General features: G+C 43.1%; 1 pseudogene; it reads left to right on the forward strand.

Annotated features, from left to right (window-relative positions):
- The first annotated feature begins 22,098 nt into the window (after positions 1 to 22,098).
- LOC143403796 (non-histone chromosomal protein HMG-17 pseudogene) lies at positions 22,099 to 22,733 on the forward strand (annotated as a pseudogene).
- Positions 22,734 to 22,947: the final 214 nt, after the last annotated feature.

The following is a 22,947-nucleotide window of genomic DNA, read 5'->3' on the forward strand; positions in this document are numbered from 1 at the left end:
GGAAAGAAAGGAAGAGTCTTTTCCCTGGACAAAGCCTGACGCAGTCTGGCTGGGCACAAATCACGAGTCACTGAAGCAGGAACAAATTTTATTTCTGAACTCCACCCGGGGAACTCCCTTGAATGCCACGTGGCTCCTCCAGGAACCAGCAACTGGGAATATCCCTCCTCAGGCACTTTCCCAATCAATGGGAACTCTCTGAGAGCTTAAGCGGAACTCAACGGGAACTCAGGCAGAACTCAAAAGTCATCATCTTAATGGTTAGTGTCACATGTCAACCACTACTTTTGGCAAAAATGCCATGCGTCATCCTGACTCGGCTGTGGCCCTCAACAAAAGCCCAATATGTGAAAGTGGACAAGTTAACTTCTAAAAATATGCTCAAGTTCACTAATCACCAGGGAAATAAAAAGTGAAACCCAGGATGCCATTTAAAAAAATACATCCAATTGTCAACCAGGTTGGTCATCATGTTGACAAGGCTGTGAAAAAAATGGGAATTCTCCTAGACTTTGGGGAGAATGTCAATATGCACAGCCATTTTGGTGTGCAATTTGACAGCATATCAATGTTACAAATGACCAAGGCCCTCTGATCTGGAAATTCTACCTCCAGGGGTATAACTGAACAGAAGCAAACCTGTCTGCACCTTTGAGGAGACATGGTCTCTGTGGATCCCTTCCCTTCCTCACTCTCTGTTTGGTTGTAGTGATGTGCCCCACCCACTAAAGCTCACCTCACTGAATGGGGCTTAGGGAAAGTTCCCTCCCTTGCCCACTCTTTCCTTTTTCTTGTGTTTGGAACTTGTACACGATGACTAGAGTTCCAGTTGTGATTGTGTGACCTGGAGAAAAAGAGTATATGCCAAGGAAGATGAAAATGTGAGGAGCCCGAGACTCTCACGTCCCAGAGAGCCCCCCTTCCCACCTGACCTGCTTCCCTACAGTGTGGTTTTGGACACAAAAGGAAAAGAAGTCAGTAATTGTTCAGTCACTGTGATTAGGTCTTTCTCACTAGTAGATAATTGTATTTGTTTTCTTTTCCTTTTTTTTGGTGGGACTCTATTTTTAGACTGGCAAATTATAATTATACATAATAGTGGGATTTCTTGTTACATATTCATACAAGCACATAATAGAATATAATTTCCTCAACCACCCCCCGACCTTCTTTCCTCTTCTCCCCACTTACCTCTACTCTATTGGTCTTTCAATTTTTTCTTTTCTTTTTTTTTTTTTGGAGGGGGGATAACCGGGATGGCACTCAGGGGCACCTGACCACTGAGCCACATCCTCAGTTCTATTTTCTATTTTATTAGAGACAGGGTCTCGCTGAGTCGCTTATCACCTCCCTAAATTGCTGAGGCTGGCTTTGAACTTGCAATTCTCCTGCCTCAGCCTCCCAGCCACTGGGATTACAGGTGTGGGCCACCATGTCCAGCAGTCCTTTAATTTTCAGGAGATGCTCCCTCCCCTATGTCTCCATTTTTTTCTCTCAGCTTCCATATATGAGATTCCTGACTTTCTGAGTTAGCCAAGTTTATTTCTAGCTGATACAGATGTTTATTGTGACATTGTTTTAAATACAGGAATGACATGAACAGTCTAAGGGTCCCTGGCTTCTGGAATTTCCTTGAGGTTTTCAAGACCCTTCGAGTCTCAGTACACAGAAATCTTTAGATTGGGCCTCTTCCCCTTAAAGACACCTGGCCTGGCCACTCTTGAGCACATTCCTCTCAAGTTGCTAGAGACCCACATTTGTAAAGTGACTATTTCCAATTTCCCAAAAAGAAGACCCACAGGAACTAAGAATCAAGCATCTAAAACCCTTTATTTTATCAACAAAACTCAGGAAGTGGCAGACAGATGATGAAACAAAAAGATAAATTTGCTCACTTATCATCTAACAGGAGAAAACAACGTTTTTTTTTTCCTTAGCATTCATAATTAGAGGAAAACTCGATTCAAACTTTTTTTTTTTTTTTTAATAATTTAATTGCCAGAGACCACTACTAAAGTTGGAAATAGAGTGTTTACTCTCAAAGTCATTAGAAGGCAGGCAGGGAAAAGGAAATAGAGTTTATTAGTGGTTTGTAAACATCTCAGGGCTGTGAAAAACAGTTAAGAGGTTTTAAGCAGGTCATCCTCCCATAGGCACATTAGTTGATTTGTTTATTGGATACTTGAAGGCATACAGTACTAAAAATAAAGTATTTGAAAATATGAGCTATCCCTATCCATGGCATAAACAATCTTTCATATCCTGCAATTCATGATGGCTTCCTACATCACTGACTGATACCCGGGGGTCAGCATGCAGTAGAGTGAGGAGGACTGTTATCTGTGGCAGAAGCAGTGCTGTATTTCATATGGTCTTGAACATTTTGAATTCTGGGTGGGTTTCTTGTCCAATTTAATTTCTGTTTTGCCTCATTCTATCCTGGTGAAGAACTTATCTTGGTGGGGAGAGGGTCAGCTCTGTCTCTTGTTGGTCTGCATAGTGTTATTATATTCAGTCTCCGAATATCAGAAGGAGATCTTCGCCCCCCCTAGAGGGCAATGTCTGAAATTGACATTCTTACTTTGAACTTGAACCTTGCATTCTTGAGATTGTTCACACACTGATGCTTACAAAACACAGCAGGGTAGTGGTGGTGGCGGGTGGGGGAAGAATCTGTGACATATTAGGAAAGGGTGCTTTTCTATTGTAAATAAATATATAAATTGACCCCCCCCCCATACTTTCTTCTTTGACCACAAATTTCTCATGTAATCTGCTTTGGAGATATTTTACCTAGAAAGGTAACTTCTAAAAAATTTTATTAAAAATGCACAGAAAAAACATTCCCAGAAGAACTACACAAAATACTTATGGTGGTTAGATTTGTGAGGTGTGATAACAAGTGATTTTACTTATCTGTAAAATTTGCTGTGTTTTCCAAAATTTTCTCGAGTCAACATGAATTATTTTGGGGTTAGAAAAACATCCTTGAGTCTTCCAAGTGTGCAGTTCCTTTTGACTCAAATGGCAAGAGAAGGGGGGGCGGTGCGGGAAGGGGAGGAGGGGGCGGGGGTTGGGGTGAGGAGAAGAGGGGGGTGCGAGGGGAGGAGGGGAGTTTGGGGGCGGGGGAAGTGGAGGGCAGGGAAGGAGGGGGTGTGGGGAGGGGCGGGGCGCTGGGGGGGGGGTTTGGGTGGGAGGGCACAAACAGGGCGGGTCAGGGGGAGGAGCCACATCTCACCTGGGTCCCTAGGTGGCCAGGGAAGGCTATGAAAGCCGTGATGGACCCTCTGGCAAGCCTCTGCTGGCTCCACACCCAGATCCTGATGCTTCAGTTCCTTCCTTTTCCTGGTGAGTAGTTTCATAGGGGTGTGAGTGTGGTGTGTGTGTGTGTGTGTGTGTGTGTGTGTGTGAGTGAGTGTGGGTGGGTGGGGGCATAAGGCAGGTGGGAAGGAGCTGGAGCTTCCCTGGAGGCAATCTCCTGATTCCCCATGGGGTTCTGAAGGCTGAGGCAAGGAAAAGGGACTTGGGGACTCTCTGGGAGAGCACCAGTTGCCCCCTCAGGCAAATCACTGTCACATGCTGAGTGGCTCCTTGCCTGCTGACAGCAAAGGAGAAACCCAGGCTTGAGACACAATGATGTTTTTCTTACGCCAGGAATAATTCCTATTGACTGTAGGAAATTTGGAAAATATGACAAATGATATAGAGATGAATAAAAAAACATGTTTCATACTTCACAAAACTAAAAACCATAGATACTCTGTGTACTCCTCTGGGTGAGTTTTCTGTGCTTCAGTGTATTTTTCTGACTTCAGAAGACAATTATTTGTGGGGCTGTGCTTGGCTGCAGCTGCTCTCCTGAGAGCAATGTTCTGAGCATTTGGTTTCTTGCTGCTTTAGCAAAAAAGCTGGGGAAAAAATTACAATTTACATTGCAAATTTCCACTCCACCTCCTTCCATCTATGATCTACCCAGTCCTCCAGCCCACTTCCTTCCTCTATTCTTAGAATGAGAGGTAGGATTGCCTCCCAGGAACCAGCCTGACTCAGTGTCTCCTACCCTGCTTTGGCTGCAGAACCTTGTTAGAGTTGAAAGAGGGGCTGGATTCTGCAATCAGACCCACTGGGTCCCTACTCTGGTTCTGCCACCTAGTGTTCATAAAATCGTTGACATATACCCCGGGTCAAACATGTGTGCTTTTTGAGATTGTTACCTCAGTGGTAAAATGGCCCTCCTAAGAGTCACCACTGAAGGAGAGGTGGGGAGCCACTTCCCCTACCTGAGCCTGGGAGTAGAGGAGGGAAGCAAGATAATCCGTAACCCAAGGTGCTGTCTGAGAGATTAAGTGATGGTGCACATTCTGACCACTGTCTGACATAGCAACTTAAGTGTGTGGTGTTATGTACTTCTCTATCTTCTTGAAAACTTGCAAATGGATAAAAAAAAAAAAAAGACAATTTTGATTTGTAGTTGGTGATCTTATCAAGATCCAGCAGTTTAAAAAGAGACAAGGTTTTCCTCTGGGTACTAAGGGGTTGTGATAGCACAGAGATTGTGTGCTTTCCTGGGCTTTTCGTTGTTCAGCAATGGAGCAGTGGAACCTGTGTTCTTATGTGCTATAGACAGTTTTCTAAGTGAAGGCTTCTTAATAGTCTGTTGGATGTGTCAGAAACATTTGAACATTTAACATGTTTATACCTTTTTTTCATGGTATTTCCACCTCTTGGGTTTAACCCCAGAGGGGGAAAAGTAACGTCATGCACTCAAAGCTTCTGCATGAAAACATTCATTACGGTCTAGTTACAGTAATGAAAAGCCAGAACCCAATAAGAGGGTGATCACACCTTGACATTAAGGTGGTGAAATGATGGCTTTAGTAAGTGACTTTGGTTGGGCCACTGAGTTTTCTCAAGATGAGAAGATGGAAAGGACTTGGTTAGAAGGAAGGACAGGAATAAGCATGTGTTGAGCCCTGTCATATGCAAGATCTGGACTGGGATGTTACAGACCTGATCTCATTCCAGCCTCACATACCATGTGTTACCTGGGACGTTTGGTCAAGGATAATGAATACAGGAAGGGACAAGACCTTGGAAGGCCCCTACTGAGCACCAGGCACAGGAATATTGGCTGGGAATCTGGCTTTACACTTAAGTCTTCTTAACCCACAAAGCCCAAGTTTTCAATTTTGCCAATGTTTCAACAATATCAACACAGGAGCATTGAAACAGCTTAGAAACCATAACCTAGAGCTTATATATGGGCTCAGTAGATCCATCACCCCCACTTAGCATTTGAAGGAATGTGGGCTCTGAGAGGCTGATCAACCTGGGGGAGATGGATCATAGATCTAATAGGTTTCACACTAGGATTCCAGCTGCCCCCAGACCAGGCGCTGCCTCTGTGTGATCTGGCTGTGAAGCCAGGTCTTTCTAAATTCCATGTCCTTGCACTTCACCCTGATCTTCCTCCCACCTTTCCCACCCACAGGACTCCAACCCTCTTAATTCAAGGACTCTGGGGTGGGGTGGGGGGCAGAATTCCCAAATGGCCCTCTGCTATTGGAAAGAACTTCTGTCCTCATAACTCTACTTTCCCTTCAGGCTGCAGCCCTGGGGGAAGTAATTCCATTTATATCTCAATAGGGAATAGCTCCCTAGTACCTTCCTTCCCCTGCGTGCCCTGCCTTTCCTTTTTCTACTCAACCAATTCTGTCATTTTCCTGTTTGGGTCCTGGGATCTTTGGGGGTCAGTGGTTAGTTTGGGAAGTCCCACTCTTTTTTTAAAATTTATTTATTTATTTAAAAGAGAGAGAGAGAAAGAGAGAGAGAGAGAGAGAGAGAGAGAGAGAGAGAGAGAGAGAGAGAGGTTTCTAATATATATATTTTTTAGTTATCGATGGACACAACATCTTTGTTTGTATGTGGTGCTGAGGATCGAACCCGGGCCACATGCTTGCCAGGCGAGCGCGCTACCACTTGAGCCACATCCCCAGCCCTGAAATTTATTTATTTGTTATTTTCTCATATTTTTTTATTGGTGCATTATAGTTCGACATATCGATGGAATTTTTTTGTTACATTATTGTAAAGACAAACAAGGCAAGGCACCGAAGACAGCAGGAAACAGTTTTATTCGGCTGCAGCCAGGTTCAGAGGGCACAGCTTTTGCTGTAATCAATTAATCCCCTGAACCCTGAGTTCAGGGAGTTTCAGAGTTTTATACCCAGCATGTAAGGGGAGGGGCTCAGAAGTTCCCAGTCTGCAGAAGTTCACATAAAAGCAGCTTTTCCTTTCACTGTTCTGGGCAAGTTAGCCCTTCAAGGACAACACCTGAGAAGGGGAGAGCTTCTTCTCCCCTTTCTTTCCTCCCCTGCCAGCTGTTACCATGGAGCCCAATTGTAACTTATCTTAAAAATGTAAACATCTCTGTGAAGCCCAGCTCAAGGCCAGAGGCCTTGTTTGCACATTTCTTCAAAGTACTATACTGGATATGTTTGTGAAAAACTAGTAAGGGGGTGTCCAGCACCTGGAGTGCTGGTATCTTCTTAGCCAGTGGCCATGTAAACACGTGACACAAAAATAGGAAGTTTATCTACAATGGACTCTTTCGCAGAGACTCTTGGCTGATAGTCCTAAAAACAGCCAGGGTGAAGAGAATTTTTCTGTGGAGAAAGGGGGAACCACTTTAATTCCCCCTTTAATGATGCTCCCCACAATTTAATCCTTTAAATTTAAGAACATCATTACCATTATCTTGGCTTAAAGCCTATACAATGTCAAATATTTAGTTGTTGTCATCCTTTCAACAGCAGCTTCTATAGTGGACCCAATAGTTTTAATACACCGTGGAGCCAAACGTGGGAGCAATGAACAGGTTAGTTGCAGAATATCCACTACACCAGTTACGCTTTTAAATCTACCAAGAGTTGAAAACTATCTCCCAACAGCATGTTTGGGATCCAAACTTTAATGCCCTTCTAGGTATGCACTAGCACATGTGCTAGTTCTCTTGTGTTGTTGGGTATATACTTTGCCGCAGTCCGGCTGCAGCAAAATAACCCGGGGGGGTGACGAGCAACTTGTGTACATTGATACAGCAGGAGTGGGAGCCATTTATTGTAGGACAGGAGGGGTATATTTACATTCCATACAGCTTGTCTTAATTAACATAAACTAGGTACAGCAGTCAACCAATAAGGAATCTCCACACTTAATGGCTTTCTGGCATTACTTCACAAACCACTCCCTCTGGCAAAATGCCAGGCACCATTTTGACTTATTTACAGACCCTAACAATCCTTAACTATTTGTCTATTGTCATCAATTTGGATACAATCATCTGAGCTGTTGAACTCTCCACATATTTCTTTTTCCTCAGCCAGTAGGTAATCTAATACCAACTGGTTTTGATAGTTAGCCACTCGCATCTGTCTGTTGTGTGGCCAGGAGGTCAAAGGCTGTGGCACTCTGATTAATAATAATTTCTAGTACAGCTTGTATGTGAATAATTCTGTTTAAAATGTAAATGAGTTCTATAGCTTCAAATGCTATTTTGTGCCCAGATAACTGGAGCATAAGTGGCAATAATCCTCTGGGGTGGCCAGTTACCTTCACCCCAAGATTGGTGACCTCCTATATCTAGTTTTTTTTACAATGGACCTCTTTTTCCTTTCCAAACAGTCATCCATCTATAGTATTCCTCTGGTGGAACAGGTCCTAAGTATATGTTTTACCACCTCTTGGTTATAATGAATTGTCTTGACACATGGTTTAAGTGATCTCCATGGGTGGAATGGGAGTAGGACAGAACCTCTTAAGGTTATCAAAGGAAACCAAACTAAATAATAGACTAACATTTTGGTTAGCATATGTTAAACAGCATAAATTAACAAAGCCAAACTAATAATACCATGCAAATCCTAGAAGAGTTATATAAGCAAGATAAAAAAGTCTAAGTGAAATTTTGTTACCCAGAGTCCAGTCAGTAGGGGTTACTAGTATCAAACCAGTAGCAAAAACCAAACAGAGAACTATGTGTATATCTAGAAGCAAGGGGTGGCAATGCATTACAGTATAAGAACTATCCCAGAGGTTGAAAGAGTCCATTAGTCCTTGTGGGAAGTTTATCTTTCACCAGGCAATGATCAGCCAGTCCCTCCTGTGTGGCTGAAACAGGGTCGTAGTCTCTTCAAGCTTCGGCTGTGCATAGACCAGTCAGCTTCCGGAGTGACTGGAGCAGGGCTGTTTTTCTTCTGATCCTCAAGCTTCTCTGGTGCTCCTTTTTCTTCAGGATGGTCAGCTTCAAGGGTGTAGCAGCATCTGGAGAGCACTCCCAGTCCGCAGCTGCAGGTGTGAGTCTGGTATAGTGAATCCAGGGACCTATCTCTGCAAACTTTACTCTTCAGCTGGGTGGTGGATAAAACAACAGTGAAAGGGCCCTTCCAAAGAAGTTCAGGGGTTGAATATTTCATTCTTTGACCCAGACTCAATCTCCAGGCTTGAAGGAGTGTGCACCTGGGTCAACCTTACTGGCAATCTTTCTCTAACCCATTGGTTGAGAATCTGTAAAGTTTTCCCTAAGACCTGAAGCTGTCATCACAGGGTTAATTTTTGTATCTTTCTTAAGTCTCCCTGCAGTCCCCTAATAAGAGGGGGGCCTCACATACCTTATCCTCAAAGAAAAGAATCCAGTTCTCCTAGTGGGAGTGGATCTAATCCTCAGCAGTGTAATAGGGAGAAGTTCATCACAATGTAATGGAGTCTCCTGACCCAGCTTACCCAATTGAGCCTTAAAGTCCTGTTCATCCTTTGAACTTTACCAGAACTCTGCAGCCTAAAGGCAGTATGTAACTTTCATTTGATATTTAAACTCTTGGTCAGTAATTGTATCACTTCTGCCCAAAAGCTGGCCCATTTTCTGAGCCAATAGTTATTGGGACACCAAATCTGGGAATAATTTCCCAAAGAAGCATCCTGGTTATCTCCCTAGCCTTTTTAGTGCAGGTAGAAAAGGCTTCCACCCAGTCAGAGTGGAAACACACAAAAACCAAATGTTACTTATCGCCCTGTGAGTGTGGTAGTTTAGTGAAGTCTACTTCCAAATCTTCAAAAAGTGCTCCTCCTATAGTTTGGATTTCTGGTGGGAGCTTTGGCCCCTGACAAGAATTGTTTTGGGCACAAACCTCACATTGTTTGCAGATCATCCAGGTGTTGCTTGTGAGCCAAGGGACATAGAAATGTTGACTCAGAACTATCTCAAGTGCTGTATGTCCAACATGTTTTCCTGTGAAACTGTCTGATAAAGGCTGGGGCTAGAATCTCTGGAATGGCTATGCTGGTCATCAGAAAATCTCCACCATCCAACTGGGAGAAAATTTCCTTTTTCAGTCTTAAATCACTTACTTTCATGTTGGGAGTGTGTTGGCTCCCATTCTGTTAGCTAGTTGGCCAGGCAGAAGGGCAGCATTTAAACCTGGGACTGGATTTTCTTCCTGTTTCTTGCAGACAGCAAACCTAGCCTCTCTCAGCTCTCCAGTTGCCCTGAGAAACCACGTTTCCCTTTTGATGACCTTGACAATATATAATCACAACCTCCCCAGGAGCCCACAGTGCATCAAAAAGTTTAAGAATTTCTTAAACTTTTTTTTTCTCTCTTGAGTTAATTAGCCTACTAAGGCCCTATGAACATGAAGGGTAGCGAACGCATATTTTGAATCTATGTAAATATCCACAGAGGCTCCTGCTGTCAACGGAGGTGCTTGAGTCAAAGCAATAAGTCTTACTTTTTGTGCTGAAGTTCCCTGAGGCAGAGACTCTGCCTCGACAGTAGAGTCCAGAGTGACCATTGCATATCCAGCAAAACATACCTCATCTTTTATGGGTGAAGTACTCTGCATCAGCGTCCTTGAGAGGCTGGTCTGTTAGGTCTGGTCTGCTGGAGAACACTTCATCCATGACCTCAACACATTGTGATCAGGTTTTCCAGGTCTGATGGACAGTAAAGTTGCTGGGTTTAGAGTTCTGACGACCTCGACGTGGATACGTGGGTTTTCACATAACATGCCCTGATATTTGACCATTCTTTCATTAGTCAACTAAGAGTGTCCTTTATATTCTAACAATGTCAAAATTGAATGAGGAACTCTGACAACCAGTTCTTGTCCCATGGCCAGTTTATCAGCTTCCAACACCAGAAGAGCTGTGGCTGCAAAGGCTCATAAACAAGGTGGTCATCCCTGGACTACAGAGTCCAGCTGTTTGGACAAATAGGACACTGGATGGTGCCATGTCCCCAGCATCTGATTCAAAACTCCTACAGCCACTCCAGACTGATCATGGACATACAGAAAGAAAGACTTTGTGAGGTCAGGGAGCCCTAATCCAGGTGCACTTGTGAGTGCTTGTTTAATGTCCTCAAAGGCCTTTTGCTTAGTTGGCCCCCACATCAGAGGATCTCATTCTCCCCCCTTTGTGGCTTCATAGAGGGGTTTTGTTATAACTGAAAGTTGGGGATCCATATATGGCTGAACCCAGTAGCCCCCAAGAATTCTCTAGTCTGATGGCAGGTTGGAGGGACTGGAATTGAGCAGATCTCCTGGTTCTTTTGAGGCTCAGTGGTTGTTCTGTTCTGTTGCTGAGTCAGATGGTAACCAAGGTATTTGATTTTTTCTTTATAGATGTGGACTTTTAAGTTAGAGTCCAGTGCTGTCACAAAGATGGTGTACTCAAGCCCCTGGGAGGAACTATCATTTAGGGAAGGGAGGCATACATAGAGATTCTGGTGCTTTAAGATGCAGGAATTTTTTTTTTTTTTTTTTTTTTTTTTTTTAATCTCCCAGTGCAGGATCTTGGCTGTTAGGATTTTCCAACTCTTAAATCTAATGTAAATCTTAGCAGAGATTGATGACCTGGGGCATCATTTGTGTAAAAGGCACCTATGTAAGTCTCCATAGGGGCCATCTGCCAAGGTTGGAGGGCAGTGGTGTGGTCCTGTGCAGGTCCCAGTGTGGCAGCCACATTGTGCCCACCTAGGTGTTGCTCTTTGTCTGTATGGCTTTCTCCTCCTGCCAGGTAGGAGCCTGCTCTAATTGTCTATAGTAGCTGCCCCACTTGTGTTTTTGTTTAGTATGCCTGGGTGCATGGGGCTCTGTGGCCCTTCCTGCTGGTGGCTCACAGCATGTGACTTGGAGCCAGGGTGGCATGTCCTTTTAGAGTGAGCATCCTGTGGCCCACTATTGGCTGTTAACATGAACATATTCCTGGTTCATTTGGGGGCTTCCAGCAGCTGAGCCCTCCTGAGGTGCTGGGTCTTGTGCATCAGATACAGTTGTGTGTGTCTATGGGACCCTTGCCATATTCGTCAATTGTCAACTTCCGAGCAAGTGGGAAGAAACTGAAAGGAGGGGCTGGGGCCAAAACATTCATTCCTTCTCTGTTCAAGTCTTAGCTTTTGAGCATGGCAGTGGGTACTTATCTGCCAGGGCCATTGGAGGCTTCCCCTTTTGTCTGGTCATGCTTTTTTTTCTTCCTTATAAACATTGGGACCATTGGTTTTGTTCTGGTGAGACCCCCCTTTGAGTGACCTCTGGGTTTTAAGGAGATCCATCCTCCACTTTATCTTTCTGGTCTGCCTGTCTTTGAGTCTCTGGGTCTCAATTGATGAACACTGTAGTAGCCACCTTAATTAGCTCACTGGCACACTTCTCAGTAAAGCCCTCTAGGATTGTAATTTTTGACAAATGGCTCTCTGAACCTGTCCCACAAAGGCTAAATTGATCACCTGTTGCTGGCACCTGTGCATTTCTTCACTGACAAACTTGCATTGTGGCTGCAATGTTTGTATGGTGCCCTCCTCCCCCGGGTGCCTCTGGGCAGGGAGAGGGATGGCAGTGGCAGTGGCCTGGACATTTAGCTCTGAGGCAGTTGGACACATCTCTTTTGATCATTGCTGCCAGTTTCAGAGGACAGAGGGGCCTTAGGCAGATGTGGGGCTGAGAGATATGTTCAGGGCTATTGAGGGTGTGAGAGGGAGATGCTGGAGCAGCGGGAGGCTTATCTTGGCTCTATCTGCAGATGTGATCAGCTTAGGCTGGGGCTCAAGACTGGCTCCAATTCCTTCTAACTCTTGGGCGCAGACAGTGTGTTTTGTTTTCACAGAGGAAGGAATAGCCAGTATTGGGGGGGGGGGCATCATTTGTTGCCTCTGAGGACAAGGGGGCTAGGGGACAGTCTGTTATTCCAGTGGTCTTGGCAAAATTGCATAGAGTGGTACATAAGGTCTTGGCTCAAGGGGAAAACTGTTTTCTTTCCTGTCTTTTTTAGTCAGGTTTTCAGTTTTGCTGCTTTCTGCTGGGTCTTAGGGACCACTATGATCCTGGCTAACATCAGCTTGGACTGTCCATCTAGACAGGCTCTCAACCAAGGGGGCTGTTTCTGTACTATCTCTTGCCAGCAATCAATGTAAGAGAATTGGTTCAGGGTTCCAACAACAATCAAAAGGACCTCAGGAATGACTCTCATCTAAAGATCCTTCTGGTGGCCAGCCCACATCTTGGGTGAGCCACTCTAATTCACAGAGTATGCAAACTTTGTGGGGTGAGTCTCATGCCACAGTAACCAGGAAAACCTTCTTAAAGGTTTCTAACACACATTTCAGAAGGCTCAGTTTCCTTGTGTGCCTCCCAAGTTCCACCCTGCGTTGGTGTCGCACACTTAGAACAAAACACACTTAGGACAAGACTCTCTTTTTCCATCTCCAGCCACTCCCCTTGCAGGGACTTAGGGCCCTCTTAGTCTTGCGGGTCGGTATCAACCCCTGACCTGGAGCTTTCACCTAGACATTGGTTGGTGAAATTCCGCCATAAACTGTCTGAGGTGCCACAGAACCGCGGATCAGGACTCTGCACTCGCTTCAGCCCTTGGGTTGGGTCAGAACCCTTCCCTTTGTCCGTCTCATTCACACACTTTTACACACTTTCCCACAGACATGGCCAGGACAGAATTTCGATACCGCCCAAATTCCAACATTTCCAAACCAAACAAAAAGGGAGTCACGGTTTCCCCTCTGCTCACTGACCCCGAACAGAGGCTACTTGGGTGACTCCTCGGGTCCATTTCAGCTCCAACCACTTTGGAGTGTACCCAACAGAGGGTGATAAAACCTCTCTTCCACCTGCTTAGGCCTCGAAGGGGAAGTCAGTTGGGCTGCAAAACCAAATGGACCCGAGTCCTACCTGTTTATCTGGGCAGTGTCCAAAACCCTAATTCTGGTTCCTGCTGCCTGTGGGTTCCTTTGTGCTCCAGGGTGGCAGCCCCAGGGCACTGGATGAGTGGATCTTCCTTCAGGCCAAGAGTGGCCTGGGCACTCCAAGGGGAATGCTGTCCCCCACAGCCCCAGGGAAGTCTGTCCCTGGGGACAAGAGAGGCAGAATAGCTTTCCTTACCTCCTCTGTTCCATCTAGGTCACCAAAAATGTTGTAGAGACAAATGAGGCAAGGCACTGAAAATAGTAGGAAACAGTTTTATTTGGCTGCAGCCAGGTTCAGAGGGCACAGCCTTTGCTGTAATCAATTAATCCCCTGAACCATGAGTTCAGGGAGTTTCAGAATTTCATACCCATCATGTAAGGGGAGGGGCTCAGAAGTTCACAGTCTGCAGAAGTTCACATAAAAGCAGCTTTTTCTTTCACTGTTCTGGACAAGTTAACGCTTCAAGGACAACACCTGAGAAGGGGAGAGCTTCTTCTCACCTTTCTTTCCTCCCCTGCCAGCTGTTACCATGGAGCCCAGTTGTAACTTATCTTAAAAATGTTGACATCTCTGTGAAGCCCAGCTCAAGGCCAGAGACCTTGTTTGCACATTTCTACAAAGTACTATACTGGATATGTTTGTGAAAAACTAGTAAGGGGGTGTCCAGCACCTGGAGTGCTGGTATCTTCTGGGCCAGTGGTCAAGTAAACAGGGCGACATGAATATAGGAAGTTTATCTACATTGAACTCTTTTGCAGAGATTCTTTGGCTGACAGTCCTAAATCAGCCATGGTGAAGAGGGCTTTTCTGTGGAGAAAGGGGGGCCACTTCAACATGTTCGTGTAGGCACAAAATGGATAAGGATCTAATTGGGCTGATATCACTCCCCAGCATCTCCCCCTCCCTCCCTGCCCCCCCTTTGTCTCTTTCCTCTACTGATTTCCCTTTGTGTTTTAGGGGATCCATCCCCCACCTTTGTTTTTCTTTTTCCTCTCTACCTTCCGCCTATGAGAGAAGACACACAACCTGAACCTTCCTCCTTTGACTTATTTCACTCAATATGAAGGTCTCTACTTTCACTCATTTTCCTGCACATGCTGTAATTTCATCTTTCTTTAGGGCCGTATAAAACTCCACTGTGTATATAGACCACATTTTCTTTATCTTTATCCATCCAAGGACACCCAGCGTGGTTCCAGCCACTCTTCATGAGATGCTGGTTAACTTAGGCTGGCTCTGTTGTTCTGCCATAATGATCATCACCTTGCTGAGAAAACAGCATGGGTGGCCAAGCCCTGAACACAGGAAGCCACTCAACCTCCAGCTGCCTTCTTGGGTTTGTGCCATGGGCTTCCCAGCAACCACTGAGGGCGGAAGTCCCTCAGAGGAGATGCAGCTGCTTCTGCCTTGCCTGCATGTGTGTGCTTGGTCTCACCTACGCAGATGGAGGCCGATTATATCTAAGCTGCCTGGAGCCCTCTGTGATGGGGGAGTGCAGGGAGGTGACTCCAGTGTCTCTAGCCACAATGTACTTTCCTTCCTTTAAATATTGACAAAACAAACTGTTTCCCAGAAACACAACATTAAGGCCTTTTGAGCCATGATGAACTCATTTCTGTTTGAACTGAAATAACAGAATGAATGATCCTTTGTCCTTTATTTAAAAAAAGAAAAGAAATTAAACTTTCATTTTTATTTTATTTATTTTTTTTTTTTAAAAATTAAACTTTCAAAGAATACAACATGACAGACTTGGGCTGTGGATGTAGCTCAGTGGTGAAGTGCTTGCTTAGCATGTGCCAGGACTCAAAAAATAAATAAATAAATAAAAAAGAAGAAAAGGAAAAGAAGGAGAACTTTTGCTCAGGGAATGTCCATATAAGGAGACAAAAACCAAGCTGCAGAGTGGGAGAAAATACGTGCACACCTTGTGTCCATGAAACCACTAGAATGTCGTCTATCTACAAAGCTCCAGAGACTCAGCTGCTGTAATGGGGGAAAGCACATCTCCAGGAGGTTATGCAGATGGGAAAGAAGCATAGGCCAACATTTCCCATATGAGTGGCCACCAGAGAGCACAGTTTAAAACTACAACAAGTCGTCGACACCACCCACACACTCCACAGAAGGACTGAATAAAATAATGTCAGTGCCAACTGATGGAGAGGATGCAGACAATCAGATCACTCAGTTGTTGATGGCAATGTGATGACACATTGTGGCTTCTCTGGAAAACAGTGTCACTGTTTCTTACAAAGCTAAGCCTGGAATTGCCTCTTTAGTTATATTTCACTTAGAAATATAAAAACAGGTCAAAAATATAAAGCATACAGTATTGTATCATTGCCGCAGTCTGGCTGGGCACAAAATCACAAGCCACTCACAGTCAAACAGCAATTCAAACAGCAATTCTTTATTCCCAAACTGTCACCGGCACTCTACACGCACGTTCTGAGGAAAATCCACACCTCCACTCGGCTCTGCATCCCAAAATACTCTCTGAATCCCACGAGAACTCAAGGAGTGGGCAGGCACTTGAGGCAGCAGGATACTCCCTATTCCCAGCAGGATACACCCTAAACCTAGACCCACCCTAATCTAGCAGGATCCTCCCTAAACCTGGATCCACCCTGGTCCTTGAGCAGGGTCACCTTTCTCAAACATTCATGCAATGTCACTGCAAATGTCCTGGGTCCAAGGCAAGCCCATTTCCACAATGGAGAGTCCTCCCTCTAAGCAACATTGGGTAGGCTGACAAAGAAATTGCCATGTGTCATTCCTACTTGGCAATGGCTCTCAGCGTATCATAATATTTATAATAATAATAATAAAAATAATAATAGTAGTAGTGGTTATTATTATTATTTTGGTGCTGGGGATCCAACCCAGAGCCTGTGCAAGGTAAGCACACACTTTACCACTAAGCTTTACTGCCAGCCCTAATCTTGGTTTTGTGAACTTTTGCAAGGAAAAAACTTTATGGACTTGTATTTGCATGTCCCTCAGTGCAGGGCACAGGATTTCTTTGTGCACCGAGATAGAATAAGAGAAGAGCTGTATTGCTGGATTCGATTCTTTTTCTCTATGTTTTATCAATTTTAGACATGTAGTTGGAAGAAAACTGGGAACCAGAAACTCTGGATCTTAACAGGGACTGCAGCACAAATATCTCTCAAGTGATTTCTCTCAATTATGTTGTAGCGAGGAACTTTCTCTTTCTGTATATAGTGAAAAAACTTTTCTGTAGCTGGTGTGAAATACCTTAATAAATTTCTTTAAGTAGGAAAGAGAGAAAAAGGGAGAGAGGGAGATCAGGCGGCTCTCAGAATATTCCAGGCAATTACAGATATGTGGACTCAACTTCCCTGGTATGTGAAGCTTTTGATGTTTTGCCTAATATAGTTGGTTTCTTGAAATTTCCTTGTTTCTGCTGAACTCAAACCACATACTTTCTCTTGATTTAGATCTCTGCTCAAAGACTAGAGAACAAAATTTGATCAATTATGTGTATATATGAACATGACACAATGAACCCACTCTGCAACAATAAAAACCCTCCCTTGAAAACCTGAATACCCCAAAAAAGAAAGAAAGAAAAGATTAGGAAATATGTACACAAAGGAAGTCAAAAGATTTTAATGAAAACTTCAATTAAAAGAATCCCTTTGTAGGGAAATATACGTTAATTTGGTGAAAATATATTTTCTCCAGAAGAGAAAGACAATCTAAACAAATAAATTATCATATTAAAAAAAGCATTAAATTGTCAAAAAGTTACTTCTCAGATAGTAAATGGCATAGTTTTACAAATTAATTATAACCAATGTTTAGGGACTAGGTCATTCCACCTTTACTACTATAATTTAGCAGTGTTATGCTTACCAGTTAACATAGTTCTGCCAGAGAAAGAAGTGAGACAAAACATTTCAAAGGAAAGGGTCATATTGTAATTGTTCTGTAATGATTTAATTTTTTTCTTCAAAATCTAAAAGCACTCACTGGAAAATAATTACAAGTAATAGGAGAACCCAGCAAAGGAAAACATACAAACTTAAAATAGAGAAATAAATAGATTCACAACATGATACTAGTAACCAGAAAGATGTTTTGGCTCTAGAAAAATAAAATGCCTATTTACAAATACAGTAAGATACATGTAAAATATATTGATTTCTCTAGTAGGAAAATTAAATTAGGCAAAAGTACATTCTCTTGATGTTAGTAAATAGCCATGATCCTACCAAAAAATATTAAGAGGATTAAAAACATCTCAGACAAGCAGGTTCTTTATAAGGAAGAAGGAGGCAAAAACTTCAAAAATATTTCAAATAATAAACATAGTCAGAAGGGCTAGCCCTGGCAGATATTGAAACATATGTCAATACGTTTATTGAGGCAACGGGATAACATGAATAGACAAAGTACAGAGAAAGACACAATGAGTGCTTTTGTGATAGTTAGCAAGCCATCAGAACTAGGGCAAAACCAGCTGCATTCACTCCACAGACCTCAATCCAAAAGAAGCTCCACAAGGACCGAGGATTTAAATCTGGAAATTTCTATCAGGAAAAGGACAGTGGTGATGATTGTGAATGTATTTAATAACACTGAATTGCACATTTAAAATGATTAAAATGTGAATTTTAGGTATATTTTGCTGTGCTGAAATTATCACACATGCAGAACCTCAAACATAAAAATAAAAAATGCAAAAAGGGATTTTTTTTAATGGTAACAACTGAGAGTAGGAAAGCCTTACATGATAAAACCAAAGACAAAACTAGTAAAAAGCCTCTGAAACTGGAAATCCAAGTTCATAAATTTGACAACATGATGCATCCTTGCCGAGTCACAAGTCATGGCAGTACCACACCAGACTACAGTGATTTTTCAATCCCCGTGGTGCATCAGGACTTCAAGGTGATGTGGCTCAGTGGTTGAGTGCCCTGGGGTTCAATGCCTGGTACTCCCCCCACTCAAATATGCCTGGGACCCAACTTTACTGTGATTAGTCAGGAATCATCTGGGACCTTGTTAAATGTGTATTCTTATTCTGATGCAACATCTGGGTGAGGTCTGAGATTCTGTATGCCTAGCAAGCTATGAAATGATGCTGATAACTGTTTAGACCATACTTTGATTAGCAAAGACCCAGGGAAACCAAGCTAAAGCAACGCTCAACCCTGACTGTGTTTTAGAAGCACAAGGAGAACTGTTTAGAGTTCAATATCTAAGGCCCAACACAGACACAATTAAATCAGCATTTGGGGGTGGAAGTAGGCACTATATCTGTCTTTTTTTTTATTAGTTGTTCAAAACATTACAAAGCTCTTGACATATCATATTTCATACATTTGATTCAAGTGGGTTATGAACTCCCATTTTTACCACGTGTACAGATTACAGAATCACACCAGTTTTACATCCACGTTTATACTTACTGCCATACTAGTGTCTGTTGTATTTTGCTGCCTTTCCTATCCCCTACTATCCCCCCTCCCCTCCCCTCCCCTCCCATCTTCTCTCTCTACCCCATCAACTGTAATTCATTTCTAAAGGAGTGCCACCAGGGTTGAGGAATAATATTATTAGCACCCCTAGATTTATACACTTATTAGTAGCTTTTTTGGTTGGTGCATTATGATTCTGCACATAACATAATTTGATGGCTTTCATTCCCAGCTTCTTCCCTTGTCATCCCCTCCTCCCTCCCGCTGGTCTCCTTTCTCTACTCTTTGGTCTTTTTATTTAGTTTTTTTATTGGTTCTTTTTAAGTTAAAAGTGACAATAGGATCCATTTTGACATAATCACACAAGTATGAAATATATTTTATTCTAGTTAGGATCCCATTCTTATTGATACACATGATGGTGGGATGCACTGTGCTGTTTTCATATATGTCCATGGGGAAATTAGTCCCTAAAAGTCAAAAGTTGAACGTTTTCTCTGATCTGTGGCAGTTGACCCACAATAAGGGGAGGAGGGGAAGGGGGAGGGTGAGGGGGAGGGGAAGAATAGACGTTCAGTAGATTAAAAAATGGAAAGAAGGTATCTCTTTGACATACTGATGCAAATTTCTTTGGTTATATATACAGAAATGGGACATAGGGTAGTTCTTTATTTCATATTTGAGCAAATCATATTGTTTTCCATAACGGCTGTTCTAATTTGCATTCCCACCAACAGTGTACAAAGGGTTTCTTTTCTGTACATCCTCACTGATGCTTGCTGTCTCTCATCCTTTTGGAAAGTCATCCAAAGATATGAGGCAAGTCTCATGTGGTTTTAATTTGCATTTCCCTGATGGTAGGTGATGCTGAGTCATTTTCATATAACTGTTGGCCATTTGTATATATGGTCATTTGCACCAACAAGTTGCAAAACCTAGAAAAATACAATTCCTCAGAGATATGCAAATTTTAAAATAATTCAGTCTTAAAGGTTGCACATTTCTGAGAAATTATATTTTTCTAGGTTTTGCAACTTGTTGGTGCATGATTTTCAATAGTAGTGTTTTGTGATCTTTTGTACTTATGTAGTATTAGTTGTAATGTTTTCTCATTCATTTTTTTATTTCATTTATTTAAATATCTCTTTTGTTTTAGTCTCATTGGTGGTTTGTCAATTTTGTCTCCTCAACAAAATCAACTGCTAGTTTGATTGATCTTTTCTATTGTTCCCCTAACCTCTATTTCATTTATTTCTGCACTGATCTTTGTTATTTCTTTTCTTTTGCTGACTTTGGGGTTAGTTCCTCTTTTTTGAGCATGCCTGACTGTCTCCTCCCTTCCTCCTCCTTCACCTCTTCCTCCCCCCTATTATTTCATGAATTCCTTGGGGAACAGGTTCCAGCAGCTCAGGCTCCTTTCCGTGGCTCTCACCAAGTGTACTTCTCTGGGCACCGTGGGCAGGGGCTCCAGTGGAGCTTTCTCTTTGGCTCTCTTCTTTTTCTTATTATTTTCCTTCATGCATTTCAGGAATCTGTTTTGCTCTAAGTGCTTAATGTACTCAATGTGCACATTTATTTTCTTGCCAATAAATTAGCCCTTCACTTGCTTGTTTACAACAGTGCCCACAGTGTGCTGGTGACATGGTTTTGCCGCAGTGACAGTTGTGGGGCATTCCTTTTGAACAGTACCCATCCTCTTGATGTCTGTAATGTCACCCTTGTAGATACACATGGATGTGGCTAAAGGAACCACTCTATGTTTTCTGAAAGGCCTAGAGAACATGTGACAGGTGCCTATCCTTGTTCATTTTGGCAAATTACTAGGAGATGGTGACTTTGGCTAAAAGGAAAAAAAATCGATTTTAATTTCCTGAGTTATAAACCTAGGTTAATCCTTTGATATCTTTATTCTTCTTTAATGTAGGTATTTATTGCTATAAATGTGCTCTTAGAACTGCTTTATCTATATACAATGTTTTGAGATGTCAGGATGTATTGTTTAATTTCCACTTATTTGTGAATTTTTCTCTTACTAATTTATAGTTTCATACCATTGTGTTTGGACAAGGTACTTGATTTGGTTTTAAACTTATTGAATGTGTTTAGGCTTTTTTATTATTAATTTTTTTATTAAATTTTTAAAAATTAAATTTATAAGAATGATCTTTGGGGGCTGGGGCTGTAGCTCAGTGGTAGAGCGCTTGCCTAGCATGTGTGAGGCACTGGGTTCGATTCTTAGCACCACATAAAAATAAACAAATAAAATAAAGGCATCCTGTCCAACTACAACTAAAAAAAAAAATGCTATTTGGAAAATCTTGCCCACATCCTGCGTGGGCAGTGGAATTTGGGTTGGCTGTAAACTAAAGCTAAGGGCCAAGAAACCACAGGACACAGGAAGTGATTTTAGAAAATGGGGGTGGGTCGGCTCTTGGATCTTAGGGATGGAGCTTCCACATTGGAAAGAGAGTGAGAGGCTGTGCTTGCTTTGTTTCTATGGGAAAGCATCAAAATTTTCCATGGAATGTTCTTTGCCAAATAAGGTAGGAAGTGGGCCGTCATGTTTCCAACAGGTTACTCTCAACTCCAGACCTATGTGAGTGGTCTCCCTACTTGAGTGAAGACAGAGGTCAAGTGCATTGCACAATCCATTGAGTGAGAGGGGCCACAAAACAGTCTACAACACCAAACCTAAATCTCCCTGGCTCAAGGCCGAGTAAAGATGCTCAAATAATTCACAGATAGCATCCCAAAGGAGAATGTTCTATGTGTTCTTGTAAAGAATGTGTATTCTGTCACTATTGGATGGAATGTTCTGTAGATGTCGTGTTCCACAACTAAACACTCAAGGTCACCCCAGGTGAACGGGCACGAAATAATTCCACAGAGACAGAGAAATACCTTTTTTTTTTTTGGGTCCTGTGATGGCTCCTCTGACCTCAGGGGTCTGTGGAAAGAGAGAGAGGAGCATGTGCAGAACCCTTTTATTGGGAAGAAGCCATTCAAATGGGCAAGGGGTAGGATTGCAAAGGAACAGGTGAGTGTAGCTCAACCCCAGCTGGTATACTTACACCTGAAGATCCGCCTTGCTATCCAAGCTGGGACAATGCCCAGGTCATCACAAAGTGTAGTGATTGGTCAGAGCCTCGTGCTTCAGGACTGGAAAGCGTGGTCATTCAGAGCGGCTCCCCACAGATGTCTGTTAGGTTTATTTGGTCCATAGTGTTGTTCAAGTCCACTGTGTCCTTACTGATATTCTTTATGGATCCTCATTGTTGAGAGTGGAATATTAAGAGTAAAGCCACGGAGCAGTGTGAAGAAGAAGAGGCGAGAATGACCTCCGACCGACCAAAGCCGCGAGCTGCTGCATCCCCGCGTCCAGCGCCTGCGTCCCGCCGCTGTCGCCACCATGCCCAAGAGAAAGGCTGAAGGGGATGCTAAAGGAGATAAAGCCAAGGTGAAAGACGAACCACAGAGAAGATCTGCAAGGTTGTCTGCCAAACCTGCTCCTCCAAAGCCAGAGCCCAAGCCTAAAAAGGCCCCTGCAAAGAAGGGAGAGAAGGTACCCAAAGGGAAAAAGGGGAAAGCTGACACTGGCAAGGATGGGAATAACCCTGCAGAAAATGGAGATGCCCAAACAGACCAGGCACAGAAAGCTGAAGGTGCTGGAGATGCCAAGTGAAGTGTGTGCGTTTTTGATAACTGTGTACTTCTGGTGACTGTACAGTTTGAAATACTATTTTTTATCAAGTTTTATAAAAATGCAGAATTTTGTTTTACTTTTTTTTTTTTTTTTTTTTTTAAGCTATGTTGTTAGCACACAGAACACTTCATTGTTGTTTTGGGGGGGAAGGAGCATATGTCACTAGTAGAATGTCTCCAAAGCTGGATTGCTGTGGGGGAAGACACTTTTCCCTTCTAGTTTTGAGAGACTTCCTCTTTGTTCCTAAGAGGAAGGGATTCCCTGATGTTGGCACACATAGCCACCTTGGCACAAATGCCTTGTGGTATGGAAAAACTCAAACTCATCTGTATGTCCTTCTGTCCCTCTCTGCCATCGGCATAGACTTAAGTCCCCTAAACTCAGACCTGTTGGGACCTGATTCCCAACAATTGGTTTTACCAGTGTGTGGGGCAATCAGGACTTTCCAGTGACGTCATTGAGAATAGTGTCCCTCAGAAGAGCAGCAGTTCCTTTTCTAGATTGTGGATCTTCAGATTAATAATTTTTGCCATTTTCCTTTCAT

The sequence above is a fragment of the Callospermophilus lateralis genome, chromosome 7 (assembly GCF_048772815.1).
Source record: "Callospermophilus lateralis isolate mCalLat2 chromosome 7, mCalLat2.hap1, whole genome shotgun sequence".
Classification (NCBI taxonomy): domain Eukaryota; kingdom Metazoa; phylum Chordata; class Mammalia; order Rodentia; family Sciuridae; genus Callospermophilus; species Callospermophilus lateralis.